The sequence below is a fragment of the Panthera tigris genome, chromosome B1, assembly GCF_018350195.1.
Source record: "Panthera tigris isolate Pti1 chromosome B1, P.tigris_Pti1_mat1.1, whole genome shotgun sequence".
Lineage (NCBI taxonomy): Eukaryota > Metazoa > Chordata > Mammalia > Carnivora > Felidae > Panthera > Panthera tigris.
The window spans coordinates 83,777,316-83,799,007 of record NC_056663.1 but is presented as its reverse complement, the minus strand read 5'-3'; the positions used below and the strand labels follow the sequence as shown (position 1 = coordinate 83,799,007).

The 21,692-nt window shown below is 37.0% G+C and overlaps 1 protein-coding gene across 9 annotated transcripts in view; it reads right to left on the bottom strand.

The window, feature by feature from the left end:
* Positions 1-21,692, bottom strand: part of INPP4B (inositol polyphosphate-4-phosphatase type II B) — a 753,803-nt gene that overhangs the window by 227,231 nt on the left and 504,880 nt on the right. The gene's annotated exons all lie outside the window — the stretch shown is intronic.

Below are 21,692 nucleotides of genomic sequence, written 5' to 3'. Positions count from 1 at the left end.
TGTAGTAAGAAATTCACTAAGCTTTAAATTGCACCATGGGGCATGCACTCTGAAACCAAGCAATTCTTAGTGTCTATATTTTTATGCTTAATTGCATTTGTATCTGCATTACATTCTTTTATTAAGCTATAAAATCTTGTGGTTTTAAAAATATTTTTTCTCCTTTAATATGACAACATTTTAAACCAAAAATCCTTTAAAAATAAGTTCAAAAACCAGAAAATATGAATTCATTTACAAACTTTTATTAAGGACCTACTATGTTGTAAGCACTATTCCACGCACAAGGATTGTTGCAACAGAAAACAAAACCAAAATCCCTGCTCTCATTGAATTTGAACTCAACAAATAAACAAATAAATGATACATTAGAATATGATAAATTCCATGGAGAAAAATTAAGCAGGGAAAGAAGGTGGATGAGCATCGGGTTGGGGCTGCTACTTTATACTCAGTGGTTAGAAAAGAACTCTCTAATACAATGCCATTTTAACAAACACCTAAAGGCAGTAAGGAAGTAAGTCACATATCTTTCTTTGGGAAAATATTTTCAGGCAGAAGAAACAGATGGTCCAAAAGCCTTGGAACCTGGTCCCCATATTCAAGGAGGAGAAAGAACCATTATGGCTAAAGCTGGGTAGGGTAGAAAGAGCGTACAAGAAGACTAAGTAAGAGAGGTATTCATTCTTTTTACATTTCTGCCCAACAAATGACCACAAACTCACAGTGTAAAGATCAGAAGTATGGATCATGTCCTCAGCTCAGGGTCTCACAAGAATGAAATCATCATGTAGGATGCACTGAATTCTCCTGCCTCATGGAAGCTCTAGGAAAGAATCCACTTCCTAGCTCATTCAGGTTGTTGGTAGAATTTATTTCCTTGTGCCTGAATGACTGAGGTCCCCTTTTTCTTGCCAATTATCAGCTAGTTTCTTGCTACTGACACTCCATGCCTTGAGATCACCCTCCCATTCTTACTATGTGGCCCTCTCCATAGGCAATTCATAAGAGGGCAGTTTGCTTTTTCAAGGTCAGCAGGAGAGTTTCTCTTCCTAGTATGCTAAGATGGTAACTTATACAAGGTTATCCCAGCTACCTAGTATAATGACTAGTGGTTATCCCATCACCTTTGGCACATGGGGTAACCTAATAAGGGAAGTAACTATCCCATCATATTCACAGGCCCCACCCACATTCAGTGGGAAAGTATCATGCATGGCATGTACACCAGGGAGCTGGGAATCTCAGGGGACATCTTCGCAGTCTGCCTACCACAAGCAATGGTGAATCATCTAGAACTCCATAGGACACTCTAAAAATATTTGCCTCGTGAGTGAGATGGAAGACTGAAAGAAGATTCTAAGCTGACACATAAGTTTTAAAATGAGAATCTGGGCTGCAGTGCAGAGAACAGACTGCAGGGAAGCAAAGAGAGAAGCACCAAAATGGGTTAGAAGAAATTAGGATGAAGTCAAGACATGTCAGATTCTATTTTTATTCTGAAGGGAGACAAACTAGATATTGTGATTGGTTGGCTATAGATAGTAAGAGAAAGAGGAATCAGAGACTACAGAGACTATAGCATGAACAATGAGAAGGGTGGAATTGCAATTTCTTGATATGGGTAGACTGTGAGGATACATAGGATTTTAGGGGAAGGAAGGAGGCAGACAGGAAGGGAGAGTTCAGTTTTGAACATTTTAAGCGTGAGGCATTAATTTAAAGGGCGAATAAAGATATCAGGTGGTTGGATGTGAGAGTCTGGAGTTCAAGGGATCAGTCAAGGATAGAGAAAAAAAATACAGGGATCATCAGAATATAGATGATATCAAAAGCTTTGAGACTGAGTGGAAGTGAGTGAATGAATGAAGAGTGAAAACTCTGTATCTAGACTCACATGTAGGACATCTCACAGTTTAGAGGTTGGTGTGATGAGGAATAATGTGCAAAAGAAACAGAGAAGTTGCCAGCTTCCTATTGATAGGAAGACAAAAAAAGTCTAGTACCTCAGATACCTTCTAAAGAATGTGTTTTAAGGAGATAATGATCCAGTGTACAGATGTGCCAAAGACAGGAACATTGAGAACTTTCAATTGGATTTAGCAACATGGAGGCAATTTATTCCTGATCATGACAAGAACTGTTTAGGAAAAGTAATAGGATGAAAGCCTGATGAAAATGGATTCAAAAGACAATCAGAGGAGGCAAAGTGGAGACAGCTCTTGAAATGGTTCTTCTACAAAGAAGAGTACGGAAATAGAGCATTGGTTAGAAGATATGGGAGATTGGGTAGCATTTTTCATGTTAACAGACATGATCTAGTAGAGAGGAAATAATGTGTGACACAAGAGTAAGAGGGGATAATATTCTTAGATAGATGAGAAGAGATGGAATCTAAAAGGCTAGTGGAAGAGTTGACTTTAGACATGAAGCAGAGTTCATCTGTAATAGTGGCAAGGCAGGCAGAGTGGATCCTGGTAGGTTAGTAAATACAGCATGGGAAATTACCAAATTCCTTTTCTCAGTGAAACAGAAACCAGATAAAATCAGCTGTGAATTAGGAAGAGGGGAGATTTCTGGGAAGAAAGAGATGTAAAATAACCGTCCAGGAGTGTGGGAGAGCAAACGGACCAGGGAAATATAGGACTACAGAACAGTACTGAAGAATTATGAACCCAAAAGAAACCTATAAACATGGAAATCAAGTTATCTCAGTTCACTCAGCTGGAAGGATGCATGCATGGATTAGGTGAACAAAGTGAGGAATTTAACCAGTGTTTTTGCTGTTGTGGCTATTCTTTTCTTCTTTCTATCTATCTATCTATCTATCTATCTATCTATCTATCTATCTATCTATCTTCTATCTATCCTCTATGTACACTTATCTATTTTTCCCAGGGAGTATAGTAACTGAAGAGGGGCCCAGGAGATGAGGATATATATGAGGGAATTGTTCTCTGATTCCTAAGTAATGGATCATGGAACCACAACTGGATAAGAAAAGAAGAGTGGATATGGGGAAGGGAGGTTATGAAGGGTTAAAGATATGACTTTAGGATCAATGACTTGGTACAGTCAAAGAGCAAGGAGCACAGCAAAGAGCACAGCTCCTTCCTCACGATATGAGATGGAAATCCAAAAATAGAGTACTTAAAATGTAGACTCTGGAGGGGTAGGATTAGTGACAAGATCTGGGGGATGACCCCAGGAGTGGGTTGCTGAAGTAGAGAAAAGTCTGAAAGGCCCATGAACTGAAAAGATGATTTACATGTCTATTAAATCACAGGATGCATGAGAGGGGTTTTATTGAAGAGAGACAGTGCATTGCGAGTGAAAATCTTCATGAAATGAGGGGAATGGCATCTTTCCATAACCCTGGTAAGGCAGGGAATCCAAAGGTGTGTCTGAGGGCATAAGCCTCAAATTAGGAGCATTTTCAGAAGATGTTCATCCTACACCACTTGGCAGGGCTGCAAGAGATAGATACCCAGCTTCCAGTTAAATAAAGAGAACTGACTGAGAATGGGGATTTGGTTGAGGAGGGACTTAAGGTATTGGAGGAGATTTGGGGAGCAGAGGGCACTAGGACCAGAGTAGGGAGTAGACAGACAGGTAAAATGATGGGTGACCACGTGGATGAAGGATGACCTGGGAATCCAGCACTTCTTGTGGTCACAATGAGTAATGATTACTGCCACAATAAGGAAACTCAATTTAGCTAGGGCAGCACTAATTTTAAAATATTATAAAGACCTGAAATTTCTCATTTTCTGACTTTATCTTGTTCTGCTATATAGTCTTAACACTGCCTTCCTAAATCATCTGGTAATTATTTTAGAGGTCAAGATGTGACTGATTCACCAGTAAAGAATTCTAGACAGAACAATAAAGATTCCTACGGATTTTTTTTGTTAAAAAGAAGAAAAATGATTAAATCAAAGTTCAAGACGCTGCTACAAGGAAACAGAATACTCAGTATACTGCTTTTACTCATGCTAAATAGATTCTGAAGATATATTTGAATAGATCAAATGTCCTGCACCAGTTTTTCAACATAAAGTACATGAGAAAGCACTGTTTCTCCAAATATAACCCTTTTAAAGATTATTCTAAGATTTCGATTATAAGACAGGTTACCTACTAGTAATTAAAAGGTCCTTATCACTTCTCTAAGAAAAGAATCCATATAAGAAAAAAATGGGTTTTGGCAGGAAATAGAAAAACAGTAAAAATTAAAGGTCACAGGAGTAAAATTTTCAATTCAAGAGCAATTGCTATATAACGTTTTGGAAATTTTTGAGAACTATATTGATGTATGTGTTCCCAATAAAAGTTTCACCAGTTTTAAATAACCTCGGAGGCAGCTATTTTCTCCTTTTTTCTCAGATAAACTCCTCATAAGTCACTGTTAGGATTGAATAATGTCAGAGAATGTTTAGACCAGTGAATAAATACCATCTAATTCATTTCATAGAAACTGATACCCAAAGAGGTTAAGCAACAGGCTCAAGGCCACCTCACAAGTCATCAGACGCGCTGAAGTTGGTCTAAGAACAATAAAAATCGGAAGGTCACATCTGGTTTTTTAAAATTCATTTCTTAAAAACAAAATATAAATGGTGTAATTTATTTTTAGTTGTTTGTCAATTTGTTTATCATTCTTATCTGAAAAGTCTTCATAAAAATTGTGGTTTTAGTTTAGTCCTTCCCAGCTTGCTCCTGAGCTCTGAGGCAATTGGTCTTCTGGGCTACGGGATCTTTGTTCTGAGCAAGAGACATTTGGGGATCATTTCATCTCTTCTTTTAAACTTTGTTCTAAGACTGTATTCTCTCCTATAGCAGCATGAACCCTCTTGTGTATCTTTTCCATGTCTGGAGTTACTTTCTTTACATATTGAGAGAATTATTTCTTGTAAGCAGCATCATCTTCTTCCATTAAGTACCACATATAATCTGAAATGTTCTGATCCAAGATGTGCTTACAAAGCACTTCTGTGCTGAGTTCCTTGCTTTCTGAATTGCATCCAGGGCATCATTTGGTACTGTGAAGGACAGAAAAGCTTCTTCCCATAGCTCCCTTCAGAATCCCCAGAATCCTTCAGAAATTTTATTTCCAGCGGCAGTTCTGGTATGGACTACATCTAAATATAAAATACCTTCACATTATAATTTGGAAGTTCATGAGTATAAGCCACAGAGACTATCACAGCCCCTTCTATATAGATGCAAGCAATCCGACAAATGCTATCTCCACCAGTTACATAAACTATTATATTATATTTAATTTATCCTGGATTTACTAAGCATTCTCAAACATAGTAATCAGCTTTACCCTCTTTTCTTCTTCTAATTTTCACTTGGTATCTCTTGAAGTAGGCCTTATTCTTGACAACTTATTCTTGAAACCCTATCCTAAAGAACAGAGCCCGATGTCTGTGGCTGCAGCAATGGTGGTAACTTTTAGAATTTAATCCTTACTGGTTACAACAAGAAAATACAGTTGATGAAATAAAAAAAAAATGATTTGAAAATCTATTCTAAGAATTCTGTCAAAGTCCAGTAACTCTTTGTTTTAGTTTTCTCAGGCTGCCATAAAATACAATTTTGGTTGATGCCAGCATGGTCAGATTCTTGTGAGAGATCTCCTCCTGACTTGTAGACAGCTGCCTTCTCATCGTGTCCTTGCATGATGAAGAGAAAGAGCAAGCTCTCTGGCGTCTCTTATAAGGGCACTAATGCCATCATGAGGGCCCCTTCTTATGACATCATGTAACCCCAATTGCTCCCCGAAGACCCCATATCCAAATAACATTACAGACGGGGTTTAGGACTTCAAAAGATGAATTTTGAGGGGATACAAACATTCAGTCTGTAACACTTTAAAACCTCTAACTTTAAAAATATTAGAATACAACTCAATATTGGTCATTATTCATTACCTTTGTTGTATTCATAGAGAACCAATTTCAATTACATTTGCAGATGTCTGGAAAGGTCTACCTTAATAGGGCTTTGATTACTGAATCTGGACCATTGTTCTTGAAATAAGTCTATTATTGCATCCTTAAAAATCACTGTGCCCATAAATTATCTTCTCTCTCATCCATTCTATTTTTGTTCATTTTCTCTGGAACTTACCAGAAATGTGGTATTGGACAATTTACTTAACACTTCTAAGCTTAATTTTGTTCATCTGTAAAATAGTGATAATAATATTACCTGCCGTGTAAGATTTTTTGAGGCGTAAATGAGACAGTCTGAGAAAGCACTCAGTAATTGCTATTATTGTGTTGTTGGTGGTCCTGGTTGTGAAAGACAGTGGAAGAGGTGAGGGACTACAGGTACTAGTAGTTTTCTGAAATCTGCAATATTTCTTGGGTTTATCATCTGCTTTACTGATTGCAAAATAATAGAAATATATGTTTTATTCTGTGCCTGGTTCCCTTGTATTTTCCTAAGTACTAAGAGCACTAAGAGCATCTTTTGCTCTAATATTTTGTCTTTGACCCTGGTCCCTGACACAGAGCTCCTAAATCCCTTGCAATTTCCTGGATGATAAGAGTGTTTTTGTTCGAATGAGGCAATGTTTGGTGGGCTCCTGGATGGTGGTTGGTCACCAGAAAGAACAAGACATGGTTAGAAGCTTAGAATTGTGAGGCTCACACTCTATCTTCCATGAAGGGGAGAGGGGCTAGAAATTGGGTGAATGACCATTCCTGCCTATGTGATTAACCCTCCACAAAAATCTCAAAAGTACAGGGTTCAGATAACTTCTGGGTTGGTGAACACATCCATGTACTGGGAGGATGAGGCATCCCACTTCCACAGGCATCCCACACATTTGGTGACCAAAAGTCAGAAATGAACCGTTCTGTGTGAATGACAAGGGAGAAACACTCAGGAGTGTTTTCCTTTACATGGATTGTTTTCTATAGTATCAAATTACTATTCCTCATCCCAATGTGGTTTTATTTAAGCCATTATGTTTTTAATGTTATTATACTTTCTCTTCCCCATCTTGTTATTGCTTAATAAATTGAAGTGTTAGAGGACTTGATTGAGAGCCTTGGAAAGATTCTTTCGAAAATATCTTTTTATTGGGGCTCCTGGGTGGCTCAGTCAGTTAAGCATCTGACTTCAGCTTAGGTCATGATCTCATGGTCTATGAGTTTGAGCCCTGCGTGGGGCTCTGTGCTGACAGTTCGTAGCCGGGAGCCTGCTTTGGATTCTGTGTGTGTCTCTCTCTCTGCCCCTCCCCCACTCACCCTCTGTCTCTCCCTCTCTCAAAAATAAACATTAAATTTTTTTTTAAATATCTTTTTATCAACGGATTTTAAAACTTTAATGATAATTTTATTTACTTACATTTGCTTCTCTTGACTGTAGTTTAAAACATTTCTAAACTTCATATGGTTACTTTTTTCCCCTTCATTAGTTTATTAATTCATTCTTACAAATGTATCTCATCTAAACTTGATAATGTTCAAAAGGGGACTTGCAATCTTTCTCTTAAAACCTATTTCACTGAAGCCTCCCCCTACTAAGTTAGCGGTAACTCCATTGCTTTCAAAGTCTAAACCAGAATTTCTGAATTCATTGTTGTTTCCTTTCTCTCATATGCCACATCTATGCTGTCACCAAACCCTATTCATTCTGTCTTAAAAATATATCCAGAGAATGGCCACTTCTCAGCACCTCTGAACTACCTCCCTGGTAAAAGCCACCATCACTCTTATCCTGGGTTGGGGCAGAAGCTTCCAACTTGCACTCTTGCCCCCCTGCGGCGATTCTATTCTCAACACAACCGAAGTCAGAGCATGCCACTCCTCTTCTAAAAACCAGGCATGACTCCTGGCTCTACTAGAAGTAAAAGATGAAGCAGGCACACTGGCTTTCACTCCTACAGCATCTAGACCCATGCTACTTTCTTGGCCTTATTTCTTTTACTGTCCTTGTACTGCTCATTCAACTTTTGTCTCATGAGTCTCTTTACTGTTCTTTACATTGGCTATGGCAGCAAGACCACCATTGCCACCATCACTCCTCAGTTGATACCTGCAGGGTTAATTTCTCCAAATTTTTGCTCAAAATGTCACCTTCCAAAAATGACTGGCACTGATCACCCACTGAACCATGCTGACCATAGGTAGGAAACGTGTATGATCAAAGGTATAAACAGCCTAGAGTTGGTGTAAACTCATTTTTGACAAAATAGGAAGCTATTGAGGTTTAGTGTTATGAGAGACTCAAGTTGTTGATGATGATGATGGTAATGATGATCGGTACTTATTGGGTACTATGTACCATGCATATGTCAATTGCATTGCATGTATTATTTTCTAAAATTCTCAGTATCAGTGTTATGAGGCACTCCATTCCCAATTACAGATGAAGATTGTGAGGTGTCCTCAGAACTCTAAGAAGTACCTCCATTTGTAAAGGCTTCTCTAAACCTGATTCTGGAAAGGCTGTCTTTCAGGAAAACAGAAGTTATCCAATAAAAATCAATACCCTTTCCTTGTATACTTCACTAATTAGGTCCTCCAGGTAATGCAAAAAATTACTCCCTTACCTCTCTCTGCCTGCAACCCTCACCCTATCCCTCTCTAAGAAGGTCATAGATGGAGACAATCCTCAGCCTTTTAGCACTAAAGAACCTTGGAGTTCATCTAATCATTGAATTCAAAGTCTTCTTTTTGTACCCAATAAAACTGAAGAGTGCACACACACTTCCTTCCTAAGGTTAATGGCAGAACGGACCACCATCTTTGGAATGATGTGTCTTGGGCTCCAGTCCCAGCTAACATAAGAGATAATTTACCCAACCATCCTATAGTCTACATTGGACCCTTGTGACTCAGCTTTATGTGCTGATTATTAATATACATGACTCAAAAATAGAAAGGGGAACTTTTTCCCAGAATGAGTATTCATGTGCTGTTATAAAATGTTGCTTGTTATCCATTCTTTGCCTCTCTAGCTTCAGAGTTGTCCATGATTCTAGTCTTACAATCAGCTCCAGAAGAAAACACTCCATATCTCTTAGAAATTCATCAGTCCTCCTTTCTGACTCCATTTCTCTGTAGAGAAGACATGAGATGGAAGTTTCACAAAGCTTTCATTAAGGAATGGACCTGTAGGGTGTGAAAAAGGAAAAACACTCTCCAAAAATATGTATTCCCATCTTTTACTCATTTTAGTCCTGAAACACAAAATTTTGTTGCCATATCATGTCCATGACAATAATTTTTGAACTCAAAGAATTAAAAAAAAATCTCTGAGAAAACAATAAATTTTATGATAAATACTATGAAACCAGTTATATGTGTTTTTACTGTTTCCTCCAAAATATCCTTTATTATCTCAATATATTCTTCAAATAAATTTGACAGGAAAGAAGATCAATTGAATAGTACTTGTTTCAAGGGCTAGTGGAGGTTTAAGGAAGGAAGGGATGCATGAAAGAAAGAGTAGATAGAAATTTTTTTTCTACTAAAATATAAAAGGATCCTTTACTTAAAATCCAGCTTATGAACACATTATTTAATTTCATTCAATGGTATGATCATTACTAAATGCAATTTACTAATGGGGAAATTTAAGCAAAGTAATTAACACTCCTGGTGAAAGTAACAGTACTCTAACTTCTTCCAATGTTACACTCACAGGCCTAACAGCCTCAAAGTACTTTAAAGGATATATCATAGAAGCAATAATAGAATTGGTCATAGAAGCAATTCATTTTTAGTGGTACTAGAGGTATGTCTCAATAGTCAGGAAATTTAGTGTTAGTTGGCAGTCTGCCCAACAAACAAGCAAACCCAAGGACCTATAGAGACTATCTCTCCTACTTACTGTGTGAGTCCTTGGAAAATCTTCAGTTCGATTCTAGATAAGAAAAAAATAACCCCCACTATACAACATTTTTAAGTTTCGGATTGAAACTTTCAAACCTGCTTTGAAATAGGGAGACTGCATCTATGTTGAGAAAGATAAAAATAAAATGAAAATAAAATAAAATAAAATAAAATGAAATAAAATAAAATATAAAATAAAGTTCAGGTTATCTGCTCTGCTCTTCAATGGATGGTTGAGGATTAGACTAAATTTATTATGGCACCTCAAGTTTGTTTTTAACAATCAATTTTTGTACTAAGTTTTAAAGGAATGTGCTTATTTCCTTTCTAACTTACATATTTGAACATAAGAAAGAAGTAATATTCAGCATGCATCTACAAGTGAATTTGGACATTTCATTTGCTTGTAATAATGTAATATATGCCCAGTACCACTGAGATCAGGTTCAATTAAACCCTCATTCAGTAATTTCAGTTAATTTTTAAAAAAACATACTTTATATGCAAGATAGTAAAACTACCCCATAGGGTAACAAATTCATCAGTGCTACACAGTGTTAGAAAGAAGACTCCTTAATTACTTAATTTATCTATTAGGTATTTGGGTATTTCTATTAGGTATTTCTTATTCTAATGAGCTTAAGTGCATTGACCGAGGAACCCAACAGATCATCCATGAAAACAGGTTGGGCCCATTACTAGAAGTAACTATCCCCCATTGTAGCACAGCCTACAAAACAGCGTGCATTCATGGAAAGTAATTTGCATATATTGGTACTATATCTAATTAAGTACCACAAAATAAGCTTGACTATTCTTTCTTCTTTCTTATTCTACATCTTCTCTTTTTACCTTTGATCTCATCCTTCTCTTTGCATTCTTAAAACCTTTTATATTTTTGTGTATTTTCTAGTTTCCCTAGCTTCTATTAATAAAATAGTATTTGTCTTAATTTCTTGACAATTCTGTACCTTACTGAAATATTATTGCAAACAATCTCTTTCAAATGCACTTGTACTATAAGATAGCCATGCTATGCCACAGAATTATAGACATCAATTAATTTCACTTAATAGATTAGGGTAAATAATCCTCAACTAGAACATACTGTAAGTGGGGGATACATTGTCAAGAGGCAGGTAACTTTCTATGTTCCTTCAAGGATGGTACCTCCAACACAGCTCACTCATATATATATTAAGTGGAACAGACAATGTATAAATAGAACAGCAAAGTCAAACCTCACTGGAAACAAAACTAACAATGGTGACCACCCAGTGATCATTAATCCTCTGTTAGTTGGCAGGGTGATGTGTTCTGGCCTGCTTCTTCAGGCACCACTCAAAAGCCTGATGGTCATCTGGTCATAGGAAATCGAGAAGCCTGAGTTGGGGTGGTGACCAGAACTTTTCACTAACATTTCTGGAGACTGCTGTATCTAAGTTCCCAGAGGGTGTAAATTTGAAGAATACCAGGGTGTTCTGGATGGGTAAGACTTGTTCCTTGGGTAAAAGATGCCCAAAAGTGGAGGGAAAATAACTGGTTATCAGTGTAGGACTGGACTCCACCTTTACAAAGTGGAAAGTGTGCACAAGCCCCTGTAAATGATGAAGGAAGAGGTATCAGTGTCAAGGGTAATGTGTGTGGTTGCAGATGAGGCTGAAGAAGCAGACTTACAATCTTGTGTACCTTGGCTGAGGTTGTTGCACACATATGTTCATATACATGCTTATGTGGAGGGGGGCGGGAAGGAATATACTGTCTCTATTGTTTAGGAGGAAAAGAGCATAATCAGATAAGAATTTGAGAAAGGATGAATTGAAAAAGATGCTCAGATTTCTAGCTTCTGCTACATTAAGAGTGTCTGATGGTTCTTAGTTTAACAAAGATATGAAAAGCACCAAAAAGCACAGCTTTCAGGGGAACAGCAAAATTCAGTTCGCGGTAGTTATAATCTGCAAAAATAAATGTATGTCCGCTTATGTAAGCTGAAAATGAATCAGTCAATGCACATAAAGGATACAGTATGTATTTTGTCACTCATTTCCTACATTTCTATACAAATTTCACAAACTGGTGTCTACACCAGTCATGGTGTGAATATAAAATGCCACAGGGTTGGCAATGCGTATGGACAGGGGGTGAGGGATGGGAGAAATAGGGGTGGGTAACTGCATGTTACATAGGAGCATAACATGCATGGGTGGAAAGTATGCATGTAAGACTGAGTATTCATTTGCATGAAGACCACATGCCTGCCTACAGATGTATGTGTTAGAAAACAGGCCTATGGTTGGGGGGGAAAAGTGGACCATACATATAGACAATCACTCATGTATTTTTAAAGTTTATTTATTTATTTTGAGAGAGAGAGAGAGAGAGAGAAAGCGACAGCGCCCAGACAGGGCAGAGAGAGAGGGAGAGAAAGAGAAGCCCAAGCAGGCTCCAGCTGCAGAGCTCAATGTGGGGCTTGAACTCATGAATTGTGAGATCAGGACCTAAGCCGAAGTCAGAGGCTTAATAACTGAGCCACCCAGTCTCCCCAAGACAGTCACTCATGTATTTCTCTGAAAAATACTTGGCTGTTCTTGTTCCCAATCAGCATTTTCTAAATTATGCAGCTGTGTTTCTTGGAGCACAACATCTGATAAGCTGTGAATAGGTGTTCCATGAAAAAAACTCTTGCATTCAAATTAGTGTGGGAAAGCTGTAGGCAACATCTGTCTTCCCAAAGGGCCTTGAGGACTAATGAAGGCACTGAGAAGTCCTACAGTAAAGTAACCCTCTTCAGTCTTTTAGCACAGCATTTTTAAATTTACTTGATATAAAACTCCTTTATTCTAAGAACATATATGATTAACTGAAGGGATACTGTGTTCAAAAAAACCCAAAACCAAAACAAACAAACAAAAAAACACTGTTTAGAAAAAGCTGATATAAATGTGCCTAGAGCAACAGAAACACGGGGAGATAATGACGAAAGTGACTTTGGTAAATATGGGCAAATCCAATATGAAATTTTCAGGTCAAATATAATTCCTTGCAGGCCTAATCATTCCTGCAAATTATCTTCAAAGCTAAATTAGCTCTCAAACTTCTTAAGCAGGTAGGTCTTTGTGTACAGATATTAACTTAATGTGATTTGCATTTTAAAAGAGGAACAGTTTCAGGCTTTTCTATACAAACTGAGAAGCTATTAAAGTGTGCTCTAAGTATGTGCTGTCCCTTCAGTGACTGAAAACTCTAATTTGCAATCTGATGAATATGACATCTTTTGAATAATGCAAGCTAAGAAAGTGCTAATTGGTTTCCATGGTCATACCTACAGCCTCATGAAAATAGATTAGGAACATAAAGAAAAATGCAGAATATATGACTGCAGAGCCATTTAAATTATAAATGAAAGACTGTCTAGTTGAATGTAATGCAAAATAATAATAATGATAATTTTAATAATAGGTGATAAGCATTGATTTGCACCTGCTTTGCACCAGATACTGTTTCAGATAGGCTGTGTCCAATATGTCTAATCCTCATCTGCAAAAACAAAACAAAACCAAACCTGAGGCTAGACAAGCTAATCAATACAAAGATAAATAAAAATTATAGGGAATGTTTGTTGAGCACTTTCTATGTGTCAGGCACTGTTGGACACATCTCCTATCAAATAATTCTTGCGAGCCTCACAACAACTCTGTGAGATGGGAACTACTATTGTCCCCATTCCACAGATAAGAAAACTGAGTTCAGAGTACTCCACCATGCTGCTAAGCAATACAAGAGCCAGACTTGGGTATGTATGTATGTGTTCAGATATGACTCTAAAGCATGTATTCTCTCTACCTCTCCACTATCCGAATCCCATGATATCTGTATACGTTTCATATTCTGATTTTAAATTAAATTGATATAATGTTAACAGCAATTAGCAAGTGGCTCATGTTAGAGCCTTTTGATAATTTCAGGCAATTGTGTCCCTAAAGGACATCGACATGTAATCAGTTGGAGAAGCAAATTCACCTACTTCTGGGTTTGATGTCTCCCTTTATTCTCACAGTCCGGTCCTGAGAAATGTCACTTGAATTTACTTCTGTGGACAGTTTATGATATATTCAGCAATAAAATGCAATCAGTACACTCTAATAGCAACTGATACACTGTGTTATATTCATGAATTTCTGTCCTGATTTCAAAGCTATATTGCTAAATTTTTATTTTTTTAATGTTTATTTTTGAGAGAGAGAGAGAGATAGAGAGAAAGAGAGAGAGACAGGCAGAGTACAAGCGGGGGAGGGGCAGAGAGACAGGGAGACACAGAATCTGAAATAGTCACCAGGCTCTGAGCTGTCAGCATAGAGCCCGATGCAGGGCTCGAACTCACAGACTGCGAGATTGTGACCTGAGCCGAAGTTGGACGCTTAACTTACTGAGCCACCCAGGTGCCCCAGCTAAAGTTTTAAGTAAAAAAAAAAATTCTTTTTAAATGTTTTGCCCACCTCTGTTTCTGTTTCAACCAAACAAACTGCTCTCCATATGCCTCTTGCTGGTATCTGCCACCTGATAAGAAGCTATATCTGATGTTAGAGGGATTAATGGCAGAATTTAGACTTCAGGTAAGTATCTATTTCTCAGATAATAGAAATGACATGTTCAGGTCAAAGGTTAAACTGACCTCTCTGCCGCTGACCAGTTTTGAGAATTGTGGATGTCACATTTAAGAAAGAACTTCAACAAACTAAGTAAGCAAACAAATCAAACATTAAATTATGGTTGAGGGAATTAGTAAGTTTAATGCAAGAAGCAAGGAAAACAGTATTGACAGAATGCTTTTCTCTAATGCAAAGCAGTGCAAAGAACTTTACTGCATTTATTGATTGCCCGGAATTACCCTGGGAGGGAGGTCATTACTACTTCTACTAACGGGCATTAAAGAGAGCAGACAATACAGGTGAGGCAAAAGCTGGAGGCAAAGCTGGAACTTGAACCCAAGCCTGGCATTAAACCTGGCTGTTCTTTCTACTATATCACATTCCTTCCTGAGAAAAAAACGAGAGAAGATTTAAGGTTGGATGAAAGAGCTGCTTTCAAATGTGATCATAAAGACACGAGGCTTGTCCTCCTTAATTCCATGAAGGAGAGCGAGGGCCGTGGCAAGGACAGCAAATTTGAGATAAGAAAGGAATACTTTTCTGACTTTCACCTGTCTGAAAATGGGAAAGACAAATGGCCTCTTGAGTTGGCACTGCCTTTCACTAAAAGGGTCCAAAAAGAAGTTGAAGTGTCCCAATGTTTTCTGTTCTCTAAAATTATTTAATTTTAAGATTCTAAACAAAATATATATTCTCTAGAAAATCCTTGAGAGCAAGGACACTTCTTTCTCAATCTCCATTTTCCAACGTGTCCCAGCCGTGTGACCTAAGAGACGTTGAACTGCTGTTGTTCGGTTTGTTTCTTAGTAAAGCAGGAATATATCACCTTTCAGGCAAGGTTATTAGAAGATTGAATGAGATAAGACATGTGACATCCTGAATCCATCATAAAGCTCAAACAGTGTTAGCTGCTCCTTCCTACATGTTTATGAGGTTAGAGTCTGTCAGAATCAGAAGGCTTTCCTGTTACCTCCACTTGGATAATGCTGAAAAATGTGAAGGAACCCCCCCACCACCAGATGCAAGGCTCTCCCCTTCTACATGTGTCTGGATCAATAATGAGTAGGCATGTGCTACTGACTTGCATGTTTTTCTGCTTTTTCACTCCCTAAGAGAAAAGGGCAGTGTTCTTATTGCTCTCAGGGTTTATAATGTGCATTTTTAGTTAATTCTATGCAAAAGCATCGATTAAGTAGGTTTTTCCATGCCATCTTCATCCCTCTAACTTTTACATTGGTGCATTTAATAAAGTATGCTACTATTCTGTTTTATAATTAATCACAGATAGGCTATTCCCTCTCAAAGAGGGGTTTTTTTTCCAGTTGCCCATCAAAGTCTTTACCTGAGAAATAGATACTTACCTGAAGTCTAAATTCTGCCATTAATCCCTCTAACGTCACCCTCATTTCATATAAAAAGTGTTTCAGACATACATAAGAATTAGTGTTGTGGAACCATCAGACCTTTCTGCTATAATCTTACTTTCTGGTACCCAAGAAAGCTAACTGGAAGACTTTTAAGAAAGAATGAAATATATTTAAGATACACATGGCTATTAAAATGTTTGCTTGTAATTTTTTAAATTCTCCTGAAGTTCAAACAAGTGCTGATAAGAAAAGATGTCATTAAAGAGGTATTCATCATACATATAATTTTAAAGACTATAATCTGGTGCTTAAATTAAAAAGACTTGCATAACCATTATTTGCATGCAGGAAAAGAATAGCGATAGGAAATTAAAATTCTAAGAAAGTTTAGTTCCATTTTAAATGAAAAAAGTTTATCCTTTAAAACTCTTTTGTCAATCTATGGCAAGGTTAATCTCAAGTACTGAGGGGGTTCAGATGTATTCATGCATTCCAAGAACAAACTTATTCTGATCTACTGCCCCGTGGGCTAAAGAACATGTCTATGCTCCCAACCTGTGAGTTGTTTGTGACAATTTCATCTTTTTATCGCTGAGTATGCTTGTGCAGAAAACTGTATGTCATCGCCCAAGGAGCTTTTCCTTATCATTACTTCCAGCTCTCAAGTTAAAAACATGCCTTTGGGAGATTAAGTTAAAAATATGTGGGGTTTTTTCTTATTGTTCTCTTACTTTTAGAAACAAAGTTGAACTGTATATCTTGTGTATGTGTGTGTCTAAGGAGGTTAAATTGTTAAATATAAGCAAACACCAACAAATAAAAATCTAAGGGCTTCATAATGTGGACCTTACTTCCTCTAAGCACATACATTTGACAACAATGGAAAGCAAGTATTCATGGTTGGTGAGAAAGCAAAATAATCCTGAAATAATATAGATGCATAAACACATGCCCATCCACACAATTTATGATAGATTTATATATGCGGAAGTATGTACACATATAAAGATTACATAAAATAGGGAACATTTAAAAACCGACAGTAGATATCTATTGTTTATTTCTTTCATAGCCTCTCCCGCACATCTGTGTATCATAAAACATAATGCCATATGTCTATTAGGATCATGGGAGTCTTACGTTAAATTTATGTTACATGACAGCACTACCATAAATGTGGCAGAAGTAATAAATGAAAACAAGATTTCTTTTTATGAAAAAATTCAAGAAGATTTTGCACATCCATTCTGATAAAATTCTATAAATGTTTGCTTACCTTGGAAGGGTTACATGCGAAAGACTACAGAAGAAATAAGAGAGCATTCATTAAGTGCTCTCTTGAAAGATTCTGTGACAAGGTAAAGTGGCCTACCCTGAAATTGTAAATTCTAAAGGGTTTCAGCTTTTCAAGCAAATTACAATCTATCCCTCACTGTAACTCGGAAAGGGACTCATGTCAGATATAGTCTAATGTTTAGACTGCACTATAGTCACTAATTTAGGTGGGTCCCATTCATAAACAAATGGTACTAGGTTTAAGCTTAGCATCCAAATGCATATGAGGAAGTCATCATCATGAATCAAAATTCCAACAAATTATTACTGAACCCCTCCCATGTCACTGGCATATGAAACTGAATTTTAAGATAAGGCATTAAGAAAAAAGAATTGAGGTCCCTGAAACTCTCCCAAGGATAGCATATAAATGGAGGAGGAAGCAAAGATTCTATTAGATCATTAGCTTCCTAAGAGGCAGGAAAATAAAACAGCACAAGTGCTGGAGTCAGACCAAACTGGATTCTAATCCTACTCGTACAGTCAGCAGCTGCAGGATCGTAGATGAGTTGCTACAGCACAGGGATGATAATTCTGTGTGGGTTAAAGATCATGCATGAAGAGCACCTCAATGTGTTCTTTGCACATGAGTAGAGGCTCAATAAATAAGGAGATTTTTCATTAATCGTGTTATTAGTGACATCAACTGCAAAATATTAACTGATGACATTTAAATGTTTTTCTAAAAAACTATCACTGTACTTAGCATGTGAAAAATTCTTAATAAATGCTTGCTGAGTGAATAAGCCCTGAATCAAACCTAAATTGTGAGGAGATACACAACGAAGTTCATATGCAACAAAGACAAGGTCAGAACACATCCATGTGTCTCAATTCTTCTGAGAAGGATTTCCTAAAAAAAGAAGTTTTACCCTCCCCTCCCATCCTTTTTTTTCTGCTTTTGTGGTTGTTTGAATACTTTAAGAGTAACGTAATTCTTCCTGACTGCTAGTACCATTCCCAGAGAGAGATCTAATCTCTCCATTCTTTTATTAAATCATGACACAGGATTATGATGTTCCAAATTTCTGCTTGCGTGGTCCTAAGACATTCAGATAAGGTTGGCAAAGCAAATGATTGTCAGGTGCTTGGACAGTAAATCAGATCTGGGCCTGATAATGCCAGGCTGCCGGGGTAAGACTAGATTCCATAGGTTTCCCTCAGTCTTCTCCTTAACCAGGCTGGTTCCCATTTTTTGCCATCAAGGCTAATATGTCTGACTTTTCCATGGCATGTTAACACTCGTTATGTCTTCATTTACTGTTTCACAAGGCACCGTGGTGAAATTGAAGCGGAAGAAACCATGAACGAGCGGTCCTGGACCTGAGTCCTTGCTTTGTTCCTCCATCACCTAAGTCACATGATGTGTGATATGTTTTAACAAGTTCTCAGTTTTCTTCTCTCTCAAAGGAGACAAGCAGTGTATCACTAAAAGCACAGGCTTTGCAATCAGCAATGTGTGGCTCCATATCTTGGCTTTCCCATTTATGAGCACTGTAACTTTGCGCAAATCACTTAACTAGTTTTTATATCTCACTCTCCTTTTTTCTTAAGTTTATTTATTTTGAGAGAGAGAGAGAGAAAGAATGCGAGTGGGGGAGGGGCAGAGAGAGAGGGACAGAGAATCCCATGCAGGCTCCTTGCTATCAGGCTCCTTGCAGAGCCAACACAGGGCTTGATCCCATGAACCGTGAGCTCATGACCTGAGCTGAAGAGTCGGACGCTTAACCAACTGAGGCACCCAGGTGCCCTATATGTCTCAGTTTCTTGGTTTATAAAGTGGCAAAAAGAATAACATCATAGGCGAATTTGATAAATATATTAGACAATATTAGATTTGATAAATATATTAGACAATAATAGATATATTAGACAATATCTCTAATATTGATAAATATATCTAATATTGATAAATATATTAGACAATATTAGATTTGATAAATATATTAGACAATAATAGATATATTAGACAATATCTCTAATATATTTATCAGAGCATAAAGCACATAGTACCTTCCTCTTCTCCTCCTTCTATTTATTATTATTATTATTATTATTATTACATGATTATCCACTGTCTCTCATGCCTACATTTGTAATCTTCTATACAAGGAACTTAACTTGTTTACATTATAGTATAAGAAGAGTCAGGGATATATGGCAATGAACTGGAGAATAAAAACAGAAAATGCAATTCAGATCTAAAAGAAATCAGAGGAGATAAGAACTACCAAGTGTAAACTAGCAAAACAAAGGAGATATAATACAAAAGTAAAAGGGTTAGTCCTAAATAAAGATACTAAGTCCAAATGGGATGCTAGAAAACTCGGGCAGTAATTTAGTAACTATGTATTTAAATGAAGATGAGTTATAGGAGTAGGAACCACTTTACATATTGGAGGCATTTCTCCCAATATGCATGCAAACAAATTTTATTATACAACTTCAAAAATCAACACTATGATATTTCATGAAATTTGAGTCTAAATGTATAAATAAGACACAGACTTCTTGCCCCTTGAAGTTTCTGTGGGAAAAAGAATTCATTTCCAAATTCAGTTAAAAAATTCTAGTTCAAAGCACAAATGACATAGTAACCACAAACTATGGTGCTCTGTGGAGCTAGTGAGAGTTTTGGAATTGGAATTATCTGATAAGAAACAACTCAAAGGGACAGTGAAAATGAAACAAAACTACACAGGTTTTTTTGGAAGCTTACATCAAAGAACATTTCCTATAAATGTATATTTATTTTTGTGAATTTGTTTCACAGAAATCTGAGAATTCTATTGCTTTAAATATAATGACTGGAATTGAAAAGGAACAAAATTCAGGTATTGTCAGTGCAAAGGACTTGTTAAAAACAAAAGAAAACAAACAACCAAAAAAACAATGCTTCTTATCCCTAACCTAATGTTCTTTTAGCACAGTATCTCAGAGACCCCAGAGCCAGGGGAAAGAAGATGAATTACCTCTGAATTAAAAAATATGAAGTGTCAGAAATCAAAAGGCTATGATAAGTCTATAAGGTGTCTAGTTCACAGGGAGAGAAATTCACAAATTTGGCAAAGCACAAAAAAGGGAAACAATAATAACCTAGCCATTTCAAAATTATTTTTGAAAAAATATTTTTTTCTAGAAAACCCAATCCTTTGTTGTTAAATTTGTTTTCCTTTTATACAGTCAAAATCAAATGAGTATTAAGCCGAAGTATTAAAACCAAAAGTGGAAATTTGTATTGATTTCATCTAAATCTGAAATTATTCTAATTCTTTTTTTCTTTTTCTTAAAATGGTTGTACTCTAAACTTGACCCTTCTGTTCCTATCCTACCACTAAGGTATTATATGTGTTTATTAATTTTCATTTAAGCATTTGTGGTCCCCATTTCTATTTCAAGAGCAGTGTCTAAATGTATAGTGTGGTGCTGATGTTAATGACGGTTATGATATAATCAATATTACAGCTTGTAAGTCAGCAAAAGGAGGAATAAAGTGCTATGCATCTCATCCAAAAAACATATGGTCTGCTAGCATTCCTAAATTAGCTTAATGCCTCACTTCGTATGCCATGAATCCAGTAATACTTGAGTGAGATCCCACCACCATGCTAGGGCACTAACATAGATTTTCTAGAGTATTGGTGACATTGATAGCTAGACATTTTAGCTGAGCCATACAAACTTCAAACTGAAAATAACCACAGCAACATTTTATTGGGAATAACACCACAAAACTATGAAGATTTAAAAATGTCTTCCCAAATAAAATACAACAACAATAACCAAACCATGGATGTTTAAGAGACATAGCTGAGAGCGAAGATGATGGTCTCATCAGAATCCATCAACACTTATTTTTCTGCATGAGTATGAGTTACTTTACATTACTTTATACTCTCTTAAGTCAAAATGCAAAGCTGTGCGGATCAGGAAAAATCAGAAAAGGAGACAGCCAGCAATACAGATTCCAGCATAAGCCACAGCATCTTTATTGAAATAAATTGGTTACAAGTGGGTCCTTGTGGGTCAAGGCAGAGGGCAAACACACTTAAGGCATTGTCTCCTCCATGGGAGGAGTCTCTATGTTTCATCAAAAGGAGAGCATTTTCAGGGGCACCTGTGTGGCTCAGTCAGGTAAGCATCTGACTTTGGCTCAGGTCATGATCTCCCAGTTCATGAGTTCAAGCCCTGTGTTGGGCTCTGCGCTAGCAGCTCAGAGCCTGGAGCCTACTTCAGATTCTGTGTCTCCCTCTCTCTCTGCCCCTCCCCCACTTGTTCTGTGTCTCTCTCCATGTCTCTCTCTCTCTCTCTCTCTCAAAAATGAATAAATGTTAAAAAAAAAAGAGAGCATTTTCTGATTTACAAATAGTGTTCTGTACAATTTTTATATTTTTTATTGCAAATATTGCAAGGTGATATTTTTCATAATTATAGAAGCTATCATACAGTTAGAAAACAACATGCTATTGTTTAGAATTTATAAT